This window comes from Thalia democratica, chromosome 2, assembly GCF_965202585.1.
Source record: "Thalia democratica chromosome 2, ktThaDemo2.hap1.1, whole genome shotgun sequence".
Taxonomy (NCBI): domain Eukaryota; kingdom Metazoa; phylum Chordata; class Thaliacea; order Salpida; family Salpidae; genus Thalia; species Thalia democratica.
Genome location: NC_139166.1, coordinates 56,472,754 through 56,490,994, shown reverse-complemented (window position 1 = coordinate 56,490,994; position 18,241 = coordinate 56,472,754). Strand labels below are relative to the sequence as shown.

At 26.0% G+C, this 18,241-nt stretch overlaps 6 non-coding genes across 6 annotated transcripts; 2 read left to right on the top strand and 4 right to left on the bottom strand.

The window, feature by feature from the left end:
* Positions 1 to 595: 595 nt before the first annotated feature.
* Trnae-uuc (transfer RNA glutamic acid (anticodon UUC)) lies at positions 596 to 667 on the bottom strand. The gene has a single exon. It is a non-coding gene; the product is annotated as a tRNA-Glu (tRNA).
* A 1,313-nt stretch (positions 668 to 1,980) lies between these two features.
* Trnaf-gaa (transfer RNA phenylalanine (anticodon GAA)) lies at positions 1,981 to 2,053 on the bottom strand. The gene has a single exon. It is a non-coding gene; the product is annotated as a tRNA-Phe (tRNA).
* Positions 2,054 to 5,286: 3,233 nt separating this feature from the next.
* Positions 5,287 to 5,358, top strand: Trnad-guc (transfer RNA aspartic acid (anticodon GUC)). Its single transcript has one exon. It is a non-coding gene; the product is annotated as a tRNA-Asp (tRNA).
* Positions 5,359 to 13,066: 7,708 nt separating this feature from the next.
* Trnak-cuu (transfer RNA lysine (anticodon CUU)) lies at positions 13,067 to 13,139 on the top strand. Its single transcript has one exon. It is a non-coding gene; the product is annotated as a tRNA-Lys (tRNA).
* Positions 13,140 to 13,802: 663 nt separating this feature from the next.
* Positions 13,803 to 13,874, bottom strand: Trnag-ucc (transfer RNA glycine (anticodon UCC)). Its single transcript has one exon. It is a non-coding gene; the product is annotated as a tRNA-Gly (tRNA).
* A 3,676-nt stretch (positions 13,875 to 17,550) lies between these two features.
* Positions 17,551 to 17,636, bottom strand: Trnay-gua (transfer RNA tyrosine (anticodon GUA)). The gene is given in 2 exon segments: positions 17,551 to 17,586; positions 17,600 to 17,636. It is a non-coding gene; the product is annotated as a tRNA-Tyr (tRNA).
* Positions 17,637 to 18,241: the final 605 nt, after the last annotated feature.

Sequence of the window (18,241 nt, the reverse complement as noted above, 5' to 3'; positions counted from 1 at the left end):
CTTACGGCTAATTCTAACTAAAACCTTTTAAACTATTTTCCCTTCACTAAAATAAATCAATGTTTAACAAAACAAAATGTAAACTTTTTTTTAGTTTCAGTTATCTAAACACTATTTTAAAATACTTTTTAGATTTTTATTTATTTTACAACAATGAATAAATAACTTTTAAAAAGGTAGTAACTTTAATGTACTTTATAATACTAAAAAAAAATAATCACTTTTTTGTATACGTTTTAGATTTATTGATTTATAATTTATTTTTCTAATAACTTAAACAACTAAAGTATCGAACACTACTTTAGCACTATATCTTTTTTTTTTCGTTAATGCTTACTTACTAATTAGTTTAATTAAGTTTATTTTATGTTGCCTATATGTAAAACTTTAACAGAGCCTTTTTAAGAACTTTTTTTAATTGAAATGTGAATAAAACTAACGTGTAATTCAGCTTTTTAATTTGTTAATTTATTTAATTTCATGTGTTTTAAATACAAAAAAGTACATAAAAGTGTTCATAGATTTGTGTAGTTTATAAGCAAAATTTATTATTCCGCTTAAAAGCCAACTACTAATTTTCTTTTATAACAAAATTTTCCTACACCGGGAATCGAACCCGGGCCGCCTGGGTGAAAGCCAGAAATCCTAACCACTAGACCATGTAGAATTTAACAAACGAAGTTATTTTGCTATTATAAACGTATAAGTAAGCGTTATGATGTAACAATTAAAGCACGTTTATGTAACTTAAACTTCTGTGAGCTTTATTACTTGAAACTTTAGTGCTGTATCTATATATTTCAAACTATTTGATGATGTTAAGTTTTAAAACATTTCTAAATATTTGTAAGTACTCATAACAATCAAATTTTTTTTTTAAACAGTAAGTTATTTATTTTATGTTGTTAATTTAACTTAGTTTAGTTTTGTAAATTATTGAAACATAAACTTATAAAAAGTTAAATAATAAATTTTTTCGTTTAAAAAAATTAAAAAATAAATAAATACTTTACTCCTAACATTATATGTATACATATATGTTTTCAAGTCTTACTAAAGTGCATTGCAGTTTATTTGTATATATACTTACACACTTTACTTATAAATTTTTCAAGAAAAGAAATGTTAATTTCCTCTTACTTTTAATAAAGTAATTACAATTTTTCAGCTTATAAAGTGAGTCATTATTCGAAAAGATTATTATAAAGTTATTTTATTTTTTTATCTGTTCAAACAACATATAGAAAAAATTGTATAATATTTAAGCTGTTTCTACTTTTAAAGTCGCTTAAACATTTTAAATTCTAACTCAACAACTTTTAAATTTTATATCACGTTTCTTAAAACTTACAGTTTATGATAAATATATTTAAAACTTAGTAAAACTTAACTTGATAAAATAAACAAATGTAATTTACAACTAACTAAAACTTACTTGAATACTTAAGCTACAACAAAGTACTTTTTGTTATTTTTTGACTATATTCTTGCCACACACATTAGCGCCAGAGAGTATTATTGTTTTCTTGTTACTATTATGTTTTTCAGTTGTTTCTTTAGTGAGTTAATTCGAATGCTTTTCTTTGAACAAACTCTGTTAGCACAATTGTTATTTGAATTTTATATATTTAGCAGTACATAATAACTAATCACTCTGATACTTATACATACTAAGTGTTTAAGATAGTTGTTACTAAGGTGTTCTGGACGCTTAAAATAAGATATATAGTATTATTAAGTTTATAACTCCTTATATTTAGCATTTAATTTTTATTTAATTAGTAAAAGTAATCCCCTAACTCAGGCCTTGGGGATTATAATGCATAAAGCACAATAAATCATAAAAAAGCACAAATACATAAGGTTTAAAAAATATGTACGTTAAGAAACAAAACAACTATGTAAAATAAATCACTATACAAATTACCAGTTACATTAAAATTAATCAATGATAGGTATACTTTAGATCGGTAAAAACCATGCCTCGACCCGGGATTGAACCAGGGACCTTCAGATCTTCAGTCTGACGTTCTCCCGACTGAGCTATCGAGGCTTGTGATAAGTAGCATTTTGTAGCAAATATATACATCATACAAATTCAAATTCTGAATTAGATCAATAATTTCGCTTCTCAATTCACCCATGAAAAGTATTGGCTTTACATAAACTAAATTATTTGCAGAAAATTCTTTTTTTATCAAAACATAAGTAGAGTAAAAACAAATTTTGTTCGACGTTGCTAAACTATGTTAGTATACTAGAAAATTTTTTAATTAACTAAATCAGAACCTAATAATGTTTAAACTAAATAATATATGATTTTACTTAATCGTGTCTGACTTTAAAAAGTCATTTTTCACTTTACTAAACATTTTCGACCTCTAAATCAGGTTAAATTTTACTAAATAATGTTTTACTTTATTAAGTTTTGTTTTATTTTACAAAATCATGTTTGATTTCACTAAACTGTGTATGACTTGTACTTTACTAAATCATGTTTGACCTAACTAAATTATGTTTCAATCAACTAAATCAGAAATGTTTTAAACTATTCGGCTGCAAACTTTGCAACTTAGAAAAAAATTGATAAATCAGACAAGAACATAACACTAAACAAGAAAAGCAAAAGACAAAATATAAGCATTTATTACCAAAAATACTCTTATAACAAAGTTAAAACTAGCTCAATATTAAATCAAAGTAAAATTAAGCCGCGAAACACGAGTAGTTAAAACATTTTTCTAATACAGTTTAAAACGTTTTCTAGTACAAATTTTTCCATTTTTTCAAAATGCATTAATTTTTAAACTAACAAGATCAGCGTACTTTTTCAAACTTGCTTTACTTTACAAAAACCTTCACTGTACTGTGTTTACTGTACTGTTCAAAAAAGGTTTACTGTACAAAAACCTTCATTATCACTATGTCATAATAAATGTAAAATTTTCAAATTCTAAATTTCTGTTAAACATTGTTAATAAAGGCTAGCGTTACTGACGAGTATATGAGGTTATACATCTCATATACGAAACGGTCGTATAAACCAATAGTTTTTTTTATAATAGAATAAATATAAATGTGTATATTATATAAAATCAATAGTTTAGACAGCTGTTTCGTACATGAAATATAAAACTTTATGTACTCCTAAGTAAGCTAAAGTTTATTACAATAGTAAACAGAAATTTATATTTTGATTTTTTTTATAATAATTATGACGTAGCAATAATCCAGTTTATTGTACAGTTAGCAGAATTTGAAAAATATGCTGTAGTTGTTAATTTATGCATTTTGGAAAGTTTGGAATCAAAACTCTGTAAAACATTTCAAATAAAATAAAGCTTGTCTGACGATTATACCGAATAGAATTATTAGTATGAAACATATGTAAAAAATGAGGTTTACTCTATAATTGAAAAATTGTAATATAGTATTTACATAAAAGTTAGTGTAAACCTTTTAGCAGAACTTAATTGACTGATCTGATTAACTTTAAAAAAAAAACATTTGTTCTTCTTCTAGGAAGTAAAAAAAAAATTCTTCTATCAATCGAACCTATAGTACTAATGTACAAAACTAGTTTTTTACAGGTTTAATGAAAAAAAAAAAGTTTTTATGACAAAACATAAACTTTATATAAAATTTTTATTTTATTTAAGTACTTATAATATTATTTCGAAATAACTCCTAAATTTTCAACAAAATTAAGTTTGAAATAGATAAGATAAAATTTTTATAAATATTTTTTTAAACATTTGCAAAGTCTTTATAAAACCACTTATTCAATAAAAAAATTTTAAAATTTTATTACAATACAATCTTTCACTAGTTTTAAAAAACGAGATCTTTAGTTTTACAAAATCTGTAAGAAATTATGTGATAACAAGTATGAAGACATTAGGCTAAACTTGAAATAAAATAAGTTAAAAAGAAAAAAGTATAACAAAAAACTGAGTAAAATCTAATTAAAACTTATAGTTTATAGTTACTAGCATATGATGATTTTAATGTTGTTAGGCTAAATTTAGGAAAATGCACGTTACTTAATAACTATGAAATCTTAAAACTTAAGCAAATAAATAAAAAATTAACAATGAAAAATTACTTATAAAAAATAATTATACTAACATTTAGTGGCCTTGTGAATTTTGTAGATAACTAACAAAGATCTCTTTAACTAAAACTTTAAGTTAAATTTACTCGTTTTTAAAAGTTTGGCTATCGTATTATGACGTAATTATATATTGGTTTAAATACTTGTACAAATTAAAATAGATATTTGTTTATCAAAACGCTCTTAAGTTTTGAAATAAAGCTTTTTAAAGTGTATACAAGAGCATATTAACTCGTTCCTTTTGTTTAAAGATGTTCCCCTGTCAGCGTTCGCTATTTCCATTTTTTCATAGGAGCAGGTCCTGCAGATTCTCTGCGGTTTCCTTATGTGTCCGAGGTGGTGTAAAATTTTCCATTTGATGTTGTAGTTAGTGCTGTTTCGTTTTAGCTTCCAAATATATTTGGATTGTTCGGTTCCGTTCTCCTTGTAAACTTTTATATCTCTTATATGGCTATACCACCTTGTTTTGAAAGTTCCTCCGGTGCTTCCTACATATTGCTTTAATTGTTTTTTCGTCGTGACCGTAGCTTTATAGATAACATTCTTAGTTAGGCATTTGTTTTTTAGCGGGCATAAGTTTTTGTTTCTTCAGTTACATAGTGACTCTTCTTTGTCGTTATTTTCAGTTTTTTCTACATTAATTAAAGTTTTTTTTTGGTGTCCTTGTATTTGTTCTACTTTTTTTCATTTTTACTATAACTGTTTCCCCTAACCCTTAATGTCAAAAAAAACTTAAGATTATACAAATGATACTTTATTATGACGTAACAATATATTGCTTGCATACTTATAAAACGTAAATTGAATACTTTTTCGAAGTAAAATGAAATTAAACGCTAAAAACGCTAAAGTAAATAAGTCGACTTCTCGACTAAAACCGGCCGGATTAGCGAGGAAGCACTGTACTATGTTGAAAAATAATCAAAGGTTAGTTTATATTTTCAAGTAATTATATAACACTAAATACATAAGTATTAGAAAAAATAATTTCATCCATTATATAACATAATACATAAAATAACAAGTGCATAACAAGTAACAGTGCATAAATTGAGCCAAACAAATTGATAAAGCTCATAGTTTGCGTAAAACGTTTGAGCAAAATCACAGTCTAATATGTGAAGTATGTAAAATTTAAGATTATATACACGCGATACGGCTGTCAGACGTAATCCTCGTTAGTATAGTGGTGAGTATTCCCGCCTGTCACGCGGGCGACCGGGGTTCGATTCCCCGACGGGGAGGGTTTTTTATTTTCTGAAATTTCTTTTTAATATTTGTAACCTAAATCTTAATTTACCTTGGCGTAGTAAAATTTAAATTGTTATTGTTTGTAACTATTAGCTTGAACCAGGGGCTAGCGTGGGGAGGGACACTGGCGCATGCGTGCCACCCAAAAAAAAGAAAAATGTAAAAAAAAAGAATATAATATCTTTATCCTCTATAGTTTATTTTTTCTGCTTAATTTGCCTTTTTTTCAACTATGTTTATCTAGTATTCAAAAAGTTAAACGAAATTTTGAATACCAATTAGTGACAAGTTAGGAAAGTACATTTTATCACTCAATATACTGATTCGGTGCGTAATTGCAAATGCGCACCGATGTTGATGAAAAACTCCATAAGGAAAAATTTTATAAGTTCATTAACTTCATAAGATAAGAATTTAGACTCAAAAAGCACGCAATTAATATAGCGCACCGCTGTAGTATAACCTTATGGCAGATTATTTTTCTACAAAAAGTTTACAAAAATAAGTCACGCTTAAAGAAAAATTAAACAATTTTACAATTTTTTTTTTATGCTACATCGTTAAGACTACTGCTAGTTTTCTGAACTTTATTTTTGTAAACATACAAGATAAGCGTGTCGGCAAATGAGAAAAAAACTTTGTTTGTGATTTTTATTTTAAACAAATACAATCACATGAATTAAATATAAAAAGTATACTTTTAACTATTTTACAAAGTTGTAATAAACTGTAATAACAGTTATAAAGTTGGTCTATTTTAACTTCTGTGTAGCTTTATTAAAATTATGTGCAACGAGGTGTTGTTATCACTGTTGTATTGTATACTAAAGAGATTGATATTTTTTTCGTAAATAAAACACATACTTTCGTTTTATTGAATATATTAATTTTTAAAGATATAAAGTTTACTATAAGTAATAAAAACAACTTTTATTTAGTAAGCTTACATTTTTGCAAGTACTGAAATATATACTTTTATTTAACTGTTTAATTTTGTAAGAGATTAATATTTTTTAAAACAGTTAACGAACTTATTTTACTTAATAAATTTATTTCAATTATATTACTTATAAAAAGTTTTTTTATAGCTTATTACAAAAGTTTTAATTTAGAGGATTTTTTGAGAAAACAATTTGCGCTTCCCCTGACCAAAATACCACGTTACGCCACTGGCTTGAACCATAAATATTTTCAGTTTAAAGGTAAACTTAATAAATTTTAGGTAAGTTTAAAAACAATCTTAACTAAGTAAATCAAAGCTTGCAAATATTAAACTATTTGTCAACTAAATAAATAAAAAACGAAGTAATTTTCTGTTTTTATAGTTAAAAATTTAAAGTTAAAGCGTTTATTTCAAAACAATAAAAAACGCTGTTATAGATACTACCTGCTAATTTTTTGCATTTTGCTAATTCAAGCCAATTTACAAATTATTTTTGTAAACGATTAAAGCTTGTAAATACAGTAGGTTTCAACTAAATTTATATGCTTTTATTTTGATTTAAAAATAACTGTTTTCGTTTGGTAGTTCTGTAAAGTGTAAATATATCAAAAAATAAAGTATTTTAAATATATAGCTATAGAGTTATTTTCTACTTTTAATTAATTATTAAATCATAGTTTAAAAATATTTTTAACAGATACAATAGCAATTTAAAGCTTTTAAAAGCAAACTGTTTTTAAGTGTAAAAATATTCAGTAAAATTTAATTAAATATAATAAAATCTACGGATAACAGAGTTTTTGTTATAGCAGAGATTTTTATATTTTGTCTATGACCACATGTTTATAAATTAGCACTGAAATGTTGATAAAAAACTTCATTGATGTGGTAAATAAATGGTTGATTATTTAACTTAACATTAAAATTAAAAATTTTTTTTTTTGATTGGTGTCAAATATGCACGAAAGTTAACTTTTGCACAGCGTCAATTTTGCACAAAGACACTTTTGCACGGGTTGAAAACATTTTATTTAATCTTATATTTTATTAGTTTATTTTTTCTTTACGTTTGTGTTTTTACTATTACTGTTACCTCTAACTCTTAACCCCGGTCGGTAACTTTTTTTTTCTATTTTGTTTTTTTTATCAACCTTTTTTCTGCATTTTATTTTATTATATTAAATTTTATTTGTTATTTGTAGTACTTTTTTTTCATTTTTACTATTATTATTATATTGTTTATTGTGCAATGTTGGACTCAGGCATCAAAACCTGAGCCACTTAAACAGGACACACAAAAAGATAAAAAGAAAATAAACTTATATTCAAAACTTTAAGATAAATTATATATATATATACAAACATAATTTAAATGAAAACACAAAGGTAAACACAATATGATAAACAAATGATCTAAATTGAAAATTCAGTTCAAAAAATTCAAATTTATATATTACTTAGTACACACAGTAAAGAAGTTTGTCTAAAATCATGGCTTATAAAACAAAATTCATAACTACAAAATATATAAGTAAACTAATAGTTTGTAGGGGGGAGGCGTAGGGAAACGAATATTTTTTCTTTTGTTACAGTGGAAAATTAGTGAGTTTTACTGGTATTTATCGTATTTAAATCAAATCTTTTTAGCTTTAAACGAAATTGTTCTACCCTCTCACAAGATACTATATCCTGAGGTAGTCTGTTCCACATAGCTTTTGCTCTGTGAAAAAATGCGCCTTGCCACTGACTGTTTTGAAAATCATGTTTACATTTTATTTTCAAATTATTTCCTCTTAGTTGATATTTATTTTGGGAAAAATTAAAAAACTGGTTAAAAAAACTTTTATATTTGCCATTGATAATTTTGTAAAGAATTAATAAATCAAATTCCCATCTTCTATATTCCAGTGATTTCAAGCCAAATTTAATCATTCTATCATTATATGACGTGTAAGATATGTTGCAACGACTACAAATATGACGGGTAAAACTCTTTTGCACAGATTCAATTTTGTTAATATCCTTTTTTAAATGGGTAGACCAAATTTGGGTACTAAACTCAAGTTTAGGGCGAACGTATGTTTTAAATAGTTTTGTCAGAATTGAAGCAGAATTAGTTTTAAAACTTTTCAATATTTGATAACATGTAGTTTTTGCAATCTTATATAAATAGTTGATATGTTCATTCCATTTCAAATCTTTGGAAATATAAATTCCTAAATCTTTAAAAACTTTAATTTCTGGTAACTTGATGTTATTGATTAAGAGGTCAGTTGGAGAAGATTCTTTTTTGTTAATGGTTAGAATTTTACATTTGCTAGGATTTAAGTTTAGTTTTCTTGTTTTTAACCATATGTAAATATTATCTAAAGATAGTTGTAATGAAGTATTTGACTGACTAAAGATTTTGGCATCATCTGCAAATAAGCTTAACTCACTTTTAATATCAATGTTTGAACAAATATCATTAATATAAATTAAAAAGAGAAGGGGACCAACTAAACCACCTTGTGGTACTCCACTGTAGATTGTTAAAGAGTCAGAAAGCGTATTATTGATGAGTACTCTTTGTGATCTATTATTTAAAAAGTTATCAAACCAATCAATTAAGCTTTCATGTATCCCATGCTGATTTAAAATTTTTAATAATCTTTTGTGTGATACTGAATCAAAGGCTTTTTGAATATCCGTATAAACTACTTTAGTAAATTCATTTTTGAGATAAGGAACTAACCAAGAATGTAAGCATGTTAACAGTTGAATGGTTGATGAGCGGTTTGGAACAAAACCAAACTGTTTGTTAGTTAATAATTTGTTATCAAAGAGGTGATTGAGAATTTTTACAGATACAATATGTTCATAAATTCTTGAAAAGCCACTTGTTAGAGATATTGGTCTGTAATTTAATGCCTCGTGTATATTACCTTTCTTGTGCACAGGAATAATAAAAGATGTTTTCCATTGTTTAGGAACATCAGATAGTTCTAGAGAGCAATTAAATATTAATGAAAGTGGAAAAATTATTGATTGGATAACATGCTTGATATAATAGGGTGGAATGTTTTCTGACGTTCTTATGATTTTATCTTTTAAGTGGTTAATTGAACTTATAATGTCTTCATAGGTTATGAAAAAATTTTGCATCTTACTACAATTCTTTTTGGGTAGCTTGAAAGACTGGTAACTCTCGTCTTTTTTAAAAACTTTTTGAAAATTTATGTTAAAAAGTGTTGCTATTTCAAAATCTGAGGTTACTGTTTTGTTTTTATCATTATCATACAAGAGATGTATGGAATTATTTAACTTAAGTTTAGATTTCACGTAGCTATAAAACTTTTTTAAATTTGGGTTTTTGCAGAATTTGTTTTCATATTCAAAGTTGTATTTTTTAACAGCTAATTGATATTCTTTAGACTTGTTTTTGTATTTTATCAAAAGTGATTTATTTGTCTTACTTTTTTTGTATAGATTCGCTTTTTCTTTTAATAACTTTTTAATATGAGATGGATATTTTTTACTTTTGTTATTTTTAGAAAAAATTGGAACAAAACGTTTGATTGAGATTTGGATTGAGCTAATGAATTGATCGTAGAAGTGCTGGAGATTTTCTGAATTTTTAAATAAAGAGGTCCAATTAATTTTTGACAGGAAATCATTGATGCTTTCAAAATCTGCTTTTTTATAGTCATATGAGACTTCTTTAGCAATAGGTATTATTTTTTTTTTAATTTTAATTGTTAGTGAAAGCAAGTTATGATCACAAGTGTTTGTTAATGGAAAATTAGTTGAGTGTGATATGATTCTATCTAGATCAAAATGATTGCAAATTATGAGATCGAGAATGTTACCATTCTTATGGGTTGGATTTTCAATTACTTGGGTTAAAAAATTGTCTGTACAAAAATTAAGAAAACACTCATGGGGTTTATTGAAATCTGTGCTAGGAATCCTCCAATCTATATTTGGCATATTAAAATCACCAAGAACATAAAAAGAACACTCTTTTGGAAAAACCATTTTAATCATTTTGATTACATTTTAAACAGTCAGTGCGCATCTAGCAGACAGTGGAGGAAGGTAGACACAACAAAATCTTAATTTCATCTTTTTTAAAATTACATCTACACATAGGTATTCAAAATTGATGTTGCTAGTAGAGATAGAATCGTTTTTAACTTTAATAACTTTAAGCGAATTTTCGAAAAGGATAGCAACACCTCCACCCCTACTAGACCTATCACTTCGGTAAATGTTATAGTTAAAAGGACACACTGTGGCATCGTTGACCTTATTAGTCAACCATGTTTCAGTCAAAAAAAATAAATCAATGTTATTCAAATTTATATAGTTCTCTAAAATATAAAATTTATTTAAAACAGATCTTATATTAGTGTAACAAACTTTTAAATAGTTGTTGTTACAATTTATATAGGAAAACTTGTTAGTGTTAAAATTAATCCTATTACTTAATAAGTTTATACCCGTTGACTCACGATTTCCTCCACTAATCCCAGATGTCCTGGGAGCGGTAACGAAAGGGCTGTTTTGTCAGTTCAACTATCTTGTTGTTCCTTATAACATATTTTATGTCCAATTTATTCTCATCAGCGATGGCTTGCTTTATTTTAACTTCTTTTCTCAATGTTCTGAAAGCTTCAATTTCCAAGAGAGTTCTGTCAGGGTTGATGTAAATTTTTGATTCAATTTCACCATTAAACATTTTCAAATCTCTCAGTCTTAACAGTCTGTGTTTGGATGCTAAATTGTTTAATTTGACTATAATTGGTCTGATTTTGTTAGCTGCAATTTTACCAACTCGATAAAGTGACTTAAACTCTTCTTTTTTCATTTTATTTTCTCCTAATACTTTTTGAATAATTTTTAGATCATTTTTGCAACTTTCTAGTGCATTATGAGTTGGATTTTTACTTTCTGGAATGTTAAATATTATTACATTTAAAGCCTTTTTTTCTTTCAGTTTTTGTTCATTTTCAGCATCTATTTTTTCTGCTACTAAATTTAATTTGGTACTAATGTTTGTGATAATTTCTGTTGGTTCGCTTTTCTGCATAGCATCAGCATATTTGGAGAATTTAGTTTCAAACTTGTTAAATTTAGAAGAAAAATCAGACTTAAATTCTGAGAAACTTTTTTGTAATTCTGTAATTCTATTTTCTATATTGTCTATTCTCTTACTGCTGAATTCATCTTTTTGAATCTGATCAATGTTATTTTCGTTTTCAATTGAAATTATTCGTTTCTACTTAAAACATTTACATCATTCCATTCTTAAATGCAAAATATTTTACTACTGTACCAAAAGTACAAAAATGCGTCGACCGGGAGTCGGACCCGGAACTAGTGCTTGGAAGGCACCAATGCTAACCGTTACACCATCGACAAAAATAAAGTATTTTAAAAGTATAGGTATAGAGTTATTTTCTACTTTTAATTAATTATTAAATCATAGTTTAAAAATATTTTCAACAGATACAATAGCAATTTAAAGCTTTTAAAAGCAAACTGTTTTTAAGTGTAAAAATATTCAGTAAAATTTAATTAAATATAATAAAATCTACGGATAATAGAGTTTTTGTTATAGCAGAGATTTTTATATTTTGTCTATGACCACATGTTTATAAATTAGCACTGAAATGTTGATAAAAAACTTCATTGATGTGGTAAATAAATGGTTGATTATTTAACTTAACATTAAAATTAAAAAATATTTTTTTTTGGTTGATGTCAAATATGCACGAAAGTTAACTTTTGCACAGCGTCAATTTTGCACAAAGACACTTTTGCACGGGTTGAAAAAATTTTATTTAATCTTATATTTTATTAATTTTTTTTTTCTTTACGTTTGTGTTTTTACTATCACTGTTACCCCTAACTCTTAACCCCGGTCGGTAACTTTTTTTTTCTATTTTGTTTTTTTTATCAACTTTTTTTCTGCATTTTATTTTATTATATTAAATTTTATTTGAGATTTGTACTACTTTTTTTTCATTTTTACTATAACTGTTTCCCCTAACCCTTAATCTCAGTTAATATCTTTATTCTTAACTTTCGTTTTTATTTTAATTAATACATATTTTCTTTATTTTTATCAATGTTTTCTTTGTATTTTATTTGTATTTTTAAACACTCGTGCAAAAATTACTTTTCGTACAAAAGTGACCCTTCATGCAAAAGTTTCTTTGTGCAAAACTGTCTTCGTACAAAAATGTACTTTCGTGCAAAATTGCCTTCGTGCGAAAGTGTGTCTTCACGCTTATTCGAACCTTTGTGCAAAAGTGTCTCCGTGCATATTTGACCCGTTCTCATACTTGTTAGCTATATACAAAGCTTCGAGAAATAAGTTGGTTATGTTTATAAATATTTTACGTAAATAAAATTATAAAGGATAAACTACCAATAAAACTTATTAATATAAAAGTATATAAAAAAGAAAAATAATTCATACATTAAACTTCATGACTAAAATTTCATACCGTTATTTATGCAGATAATGAACCTATAAAATAAATTTCTATTAGAAAGACCAGGATGTGTAAATAAAAATAAATTTCATTTTTAGGAAACTATCTAACAACTACTTACATAAAATAATTCTATTGGTTTAACGTAACTTAAAAAGCAGCATTTATAAATAAATTGATAACAATTGTTAACTGGTAATAAGCAATTAAAGAATCAATGAGAGATTAAATTAAACTTTATCAAATATATAGCTGTAACAAGGGTTCTTCCTAAGCGCCCGGCTAGCTCAGTCGGTAGAGCGTTGGACTCTTAATCCAACGGTCGTGGGTTCGAGCCCCACGTTGGGCGTGGTTTTCATTGTTTTTTGCTGAAATGAACTATCTTTTGATAATAACATTGATTTACTTTAGGTGATTTTGTGTTTTTTTTTAATATTTTTTAATATCAAGTAGTATTAAACAGAATCTAAAACAACTTATTGTTTAAGCAGGGTCAACAGAACAATGTTTATGAATGTATATTAAAAAAAATAGGTATAATTTATGACCTGTATTTTTAACGATATTTTCTTGTAAAATTGTAAATTTACTACTAGTTTACTTTAAATGGTAATACATAATTAATTAGGTGAGCTTGATTTTTGACTTGAAAGTAACTAAACCATAAAAAATAGAGTTATGTGAAAATCAAATACAAGAGTATTACTACATTCCAACAAATAACTAGCTACCCGAATTAATTTTTTTTTTGAATATCTGATCAACACACTTGTATCTGATCATAAAAATAATTACTGAATTACTTGCTTACTATCTGATTCAAACTTTATAATTTCAAAACAAAATACAGTTGAAAATTGTAGATTTACATCAGTAGTCCTTCTATTACTTGTTTTTAAGTTTCATAAAGCTTGCTAAAATTAGTTTGAAATTATTCGTTTCTACTTAAAACATTTACATCATTCCATTCTTAAATGCAAAATATTTTACTACTGTACCAAAAGTACAAAAATGCGTCGACCGGGAGTCGAACCCGGAACTAGTGCTTGGAAGGCACCAATGCTAACCGTTACACCATCGACGCTTGTTTGCAATGAAAAATTACTATATATAAACCCAAATGTCGAGGCAAGTAAATCTGTAGCGCATTCGAATGCTAGCATATGTTCGTTCAAGCGTTAATTTTTTTGCCTTTAACTCGACAAAATGTGCTATATTATTGCGCTGCAAATTTTAAACGTGTTTTTGCTCGATGGCTTTGACGCTCGTTGAAAATAATCACGTGGTTAAGTAAACTGCAAACTTATAGCTACTGTTCGTTAGCTGTTGTTTAAAACTAAATACTGAATTTCTTGACGTCACATTTAAGCTTTAGCTACATATAGTTTAAAAAAAAAGAAAAATTGTTTGTAATATAAAACTAACGATAAATGGTGTTAATAAGCTAATTAAAAATTTTAAAAAATTCTACAACTTTGTTTAGTTGAAAAAGAAAACTTTAATAGCTTACGCTACCAAGAATAATTATTATATACTACATTTAAGATGAATCATAAACAAATATTTGATGATTTTTTTCTTATATAATTACCAAATTCTCATTAACTACTAAAAAAATTACTAATTTTATTAAGTTATGTTAATTTTAAAGCTATGGCTTAAATGTTCTTAACTTATTTAAGTATAAATAAAAGTCTCATTCTCATATGCATTATTTAATTTGTAATCTAATAAAATAGCTCTATATGAATTAAATGTTAATTTAAGATTAATCGCTCTTATGAAAGGATTCTATAATTTCTCATTATACAATTTCGACTACCATAACTTTAAGATTTTTATTGGGATCAGAAGATTAAACAAGGCTAAATATTTGTATCCAAGTATTGTCTTGAACAATTTGTAGAATAAAATAAAAACACTAAAAATGTTTGATCCTAGGACCTGGTGTACGAAAATACGTTTCAGTTATCGAGTCGTGCACTACAAATAGAATACAGTTAAAGGACTTTTCCAAATAAAAACATATCATCAGAATTGAATAGTTCCCTGGTCTTATTGGTCATCATCGTGCTTACACAAACGTAAAAAAAGCATATACCTATTAATGTTTCACTCACAAATTTTACTTACTGCTTATATCATGTTTGAATGCAAAAATGTTAATTGTTTAAATTGACACCTCTGAAAACATTATTAATTTTTAATTATGTTTTTTCAACAACCGGCTTCTAAAATGTTTGACAAAGTTCGATTTCAAAGTGACAACTTGGTTTTAACAAAGTTTAAGTAAACTTTAATATTTTTACAAAATTTCCTAACTTTGTTTATTAAGCTTAAGTAGTTGCAACTGTAAATTTATTTTAGTTTTAAACCAAATACTGTCTGTTAATATTTAAATAAACGAAAGTAAAAATGGTACATTAGTTTTATAAATAGATAAGCTGGTTTTAAATATTGATGTAAAAATTTAGTTAGTGTTACTATCAAAATTGTCTAGTTTTTTTCCCTTTTAAAAAATCTGTCATAAGGTTATACTACTTCGGTGCACTAACTAGTTGCGTACTGTTTGAGTCTAAACTCTTATGAAGTTAATGAAGTTATAAAATTTTTCCTTATGGAGTTTTTCATCAACATCGGTGCGCATTTGAAATTACGCACCGAATCAGTATACTGGGTAATTTCCCTAACTTGTCACTAATTGGTATTAGAAATTTTGTTTTACTTTTCGAATAGTACTAGAAAAACATAGTTGAAAAAAGGCAAATTAAGCAGAAAAAATAAACAATAAAGTGTAAAGATGTTGCATTTTTTTTTTACTTCTTTTTGTTTTGGGTGGCACGCATGCACCAGCGTCCCTCCCCACGCTACGCCCCTGGTTTGTACATAATTTTTTTTACTGTAACAAAAATAAATTAACTTTTTTAAATAAATAATGTGTTTAAAAATGGTTATAATTTAAAAATGCACAAAAACTAAATATCGAACCGGTAATAAGATAGTAAAAAAAAGTAAATACTAAATGCACTAATATTCAAGTCGCATAAAATCAAAGCTAAATGAACAGTTGATTTTTAATATCATCACAACGGTTAGCTACTTTTGAAAAGCAAATGCAGATACGCTGCATTTGATAAGCATTTGGTTTATATAGTATAAATTTTGAATCTCTAACAAGCATTGTTGGTTCAGTGGTAGAATTCTCGCCTGCCACGCGGGAGGCCCGGGTTAGATTCGCGGACAATGCACTTTTGCTTATTTGATTGAACACTGTCTTAATTTAGTTAGTATTATTTTTTTATCACATCCGAGAGACTGTCTTATTGAAAAAATATTTTTTTTTAATTTCTTTTCAAGAAAAGCAAGAAATGTTTTTTAATTCATTTTTTTTAATTTTCATACGAGTTTCCCCTAAAAACTTAAAATTTATAATTTTGGTTTCTTATGAAAGATAACGAGTTGTTTTATACAATAATAACAACCAGCTTTGCAGTTGTGTTTGTTTTTCTTTACTTACTTCTTAACTTTTCAAACTATAGATCAGAGAACAAAGTATAGTTGTATGCTTTTTGAACTCGTACTTTGAACACAGCCAAAAAGTGCAAACTTATCTAAATTATTGTCGTTCTTACTAAAGCTAAATCTAAATTACTAGTTATTTAATATATAAACCAGAGTCTCTGTAGTCTATTAAGCTTTTAAATGGCTTTCAATTTGGTTGAGAAATTATTGAAAGTCATTTTTTCTTGTTTGGTCGTATTATATCACCTCTAATTTTAAACTATACCATGAATACTTTTCTATGAAAATTTCAAACTTTATATAAACTAAAATGTCATCCAAGTTTAAGTGTTTTTGAATCTAAATAAATCACAGTTACACTGTTTGTTATTTTCTTTCAACAACTAAAATTTAGTCCGGCTGTTTTGAAATCATTTATATTAATGTTTCAACTGTGTTGTACATAATTAAGAAAATCATGTGTTGATTAATGCATTTGAATAACTTGCTTGGTGTGTTTATTAACTTGGTACTAATTCGTAGTAGTTTTCATATATTTTAACTACAAATGTTTAAAATTAAACTTCTTGACACTTATTTAAAGGAAGAAGTTTTTTAATAACAAGTTGCAATTTCTACACAAACTTTTTACTTAATCAAGAAGTTCGAACTTAAGCGGCAGAATTTTTACATTTAAAACTAAATATCAAGGTTATTTGTGATTTTAGCATTGCCTTTTTGTCTTCGTAATCATAAAACAATGGTAGATCAATCGGTTTTACTTAGTTACCATTGATATATAAATGGTGCAAATTTCAATATTAACGACAACACTTACTTAAAAGTATAACAATTATTTCAATAAAGTGTTCTAGATATTTGTTTTTGAAAATAAAAGAAGACAACAATTTAATGAATTATTTTTAGAATACTGCCTTTAAATACTTCATTAATAATTTTTAACAGTAAAAAAAAACGGTATAAAATAAGGATTTTGCCCGTTTTGAATAAAAAATAGTTTGAACTTTTAATTATTATTGTGTTTTAATATTTGATGTTTTATATTTTATCTAGAAATTCAGTTGTTAACAAACTATTTAAGTTATAAAATATCTTTTAGTAAAAAGCTACTTTATAAAATGATATTTTAAGAAATAGTTAATTTGAAGTCTAAAAAAATTAAAAATGTCAAATAAAGTATTATTTGTATTAATAATGATAAACATCAATAACATAAAGTTTGATGAAACTAAAATAAGTCCTTCGAGCCGGAGTCGAACCAGCGACCTATGGATTTCTAACAACTTGCTACAGTCCACCGCTCTACCAACTGAGCTATAGAAGGTGCTAAATATTAGCACAAATTTGTGTTTATAAACTTTAGTGTTTAAAGCACTTGGTGCACTTAACAATTTATTTTGTTTATTAAGTACATCAACACGGCATGTTAAAACGAAAATATGCTTTTGAAATTGAAAATATTTTGATTGATTTTATCAACTCACTAGTATGGCTTTATGCGCTTCTTCTGTTAAGTTGAAATCTTGCGTACCAATTGAAGTCTTTAAAGCTTAAAAATTTTAAATACCAATTTACAAACAATAATTTTGAAATAGATTTTTGTAATAGATTTTCATGCGTACCAACTGAGCTATCGAAGGTTGTTATAGTAACAATGATTGTTTTTTCTATATAATTAAATAATTAATGTATACCTTTAAAATTTTTTCTAAAGAAGCTTGTAAACACTGAGAATAATATGAAATTATATTAGCTTGTTTACATGTGATTCAAGTTATATTTGTAACCTATCATAATACTTAATTTTAAGTTTTTGCACAATTTTATTTGTAAACAAATAAATAAGTATTATATGTTTTTATAACTATAAGAAAATTAAATAAAAACTAAAAAATTGCAAAAAAAATATATTTTATAAAAAAATTCTAA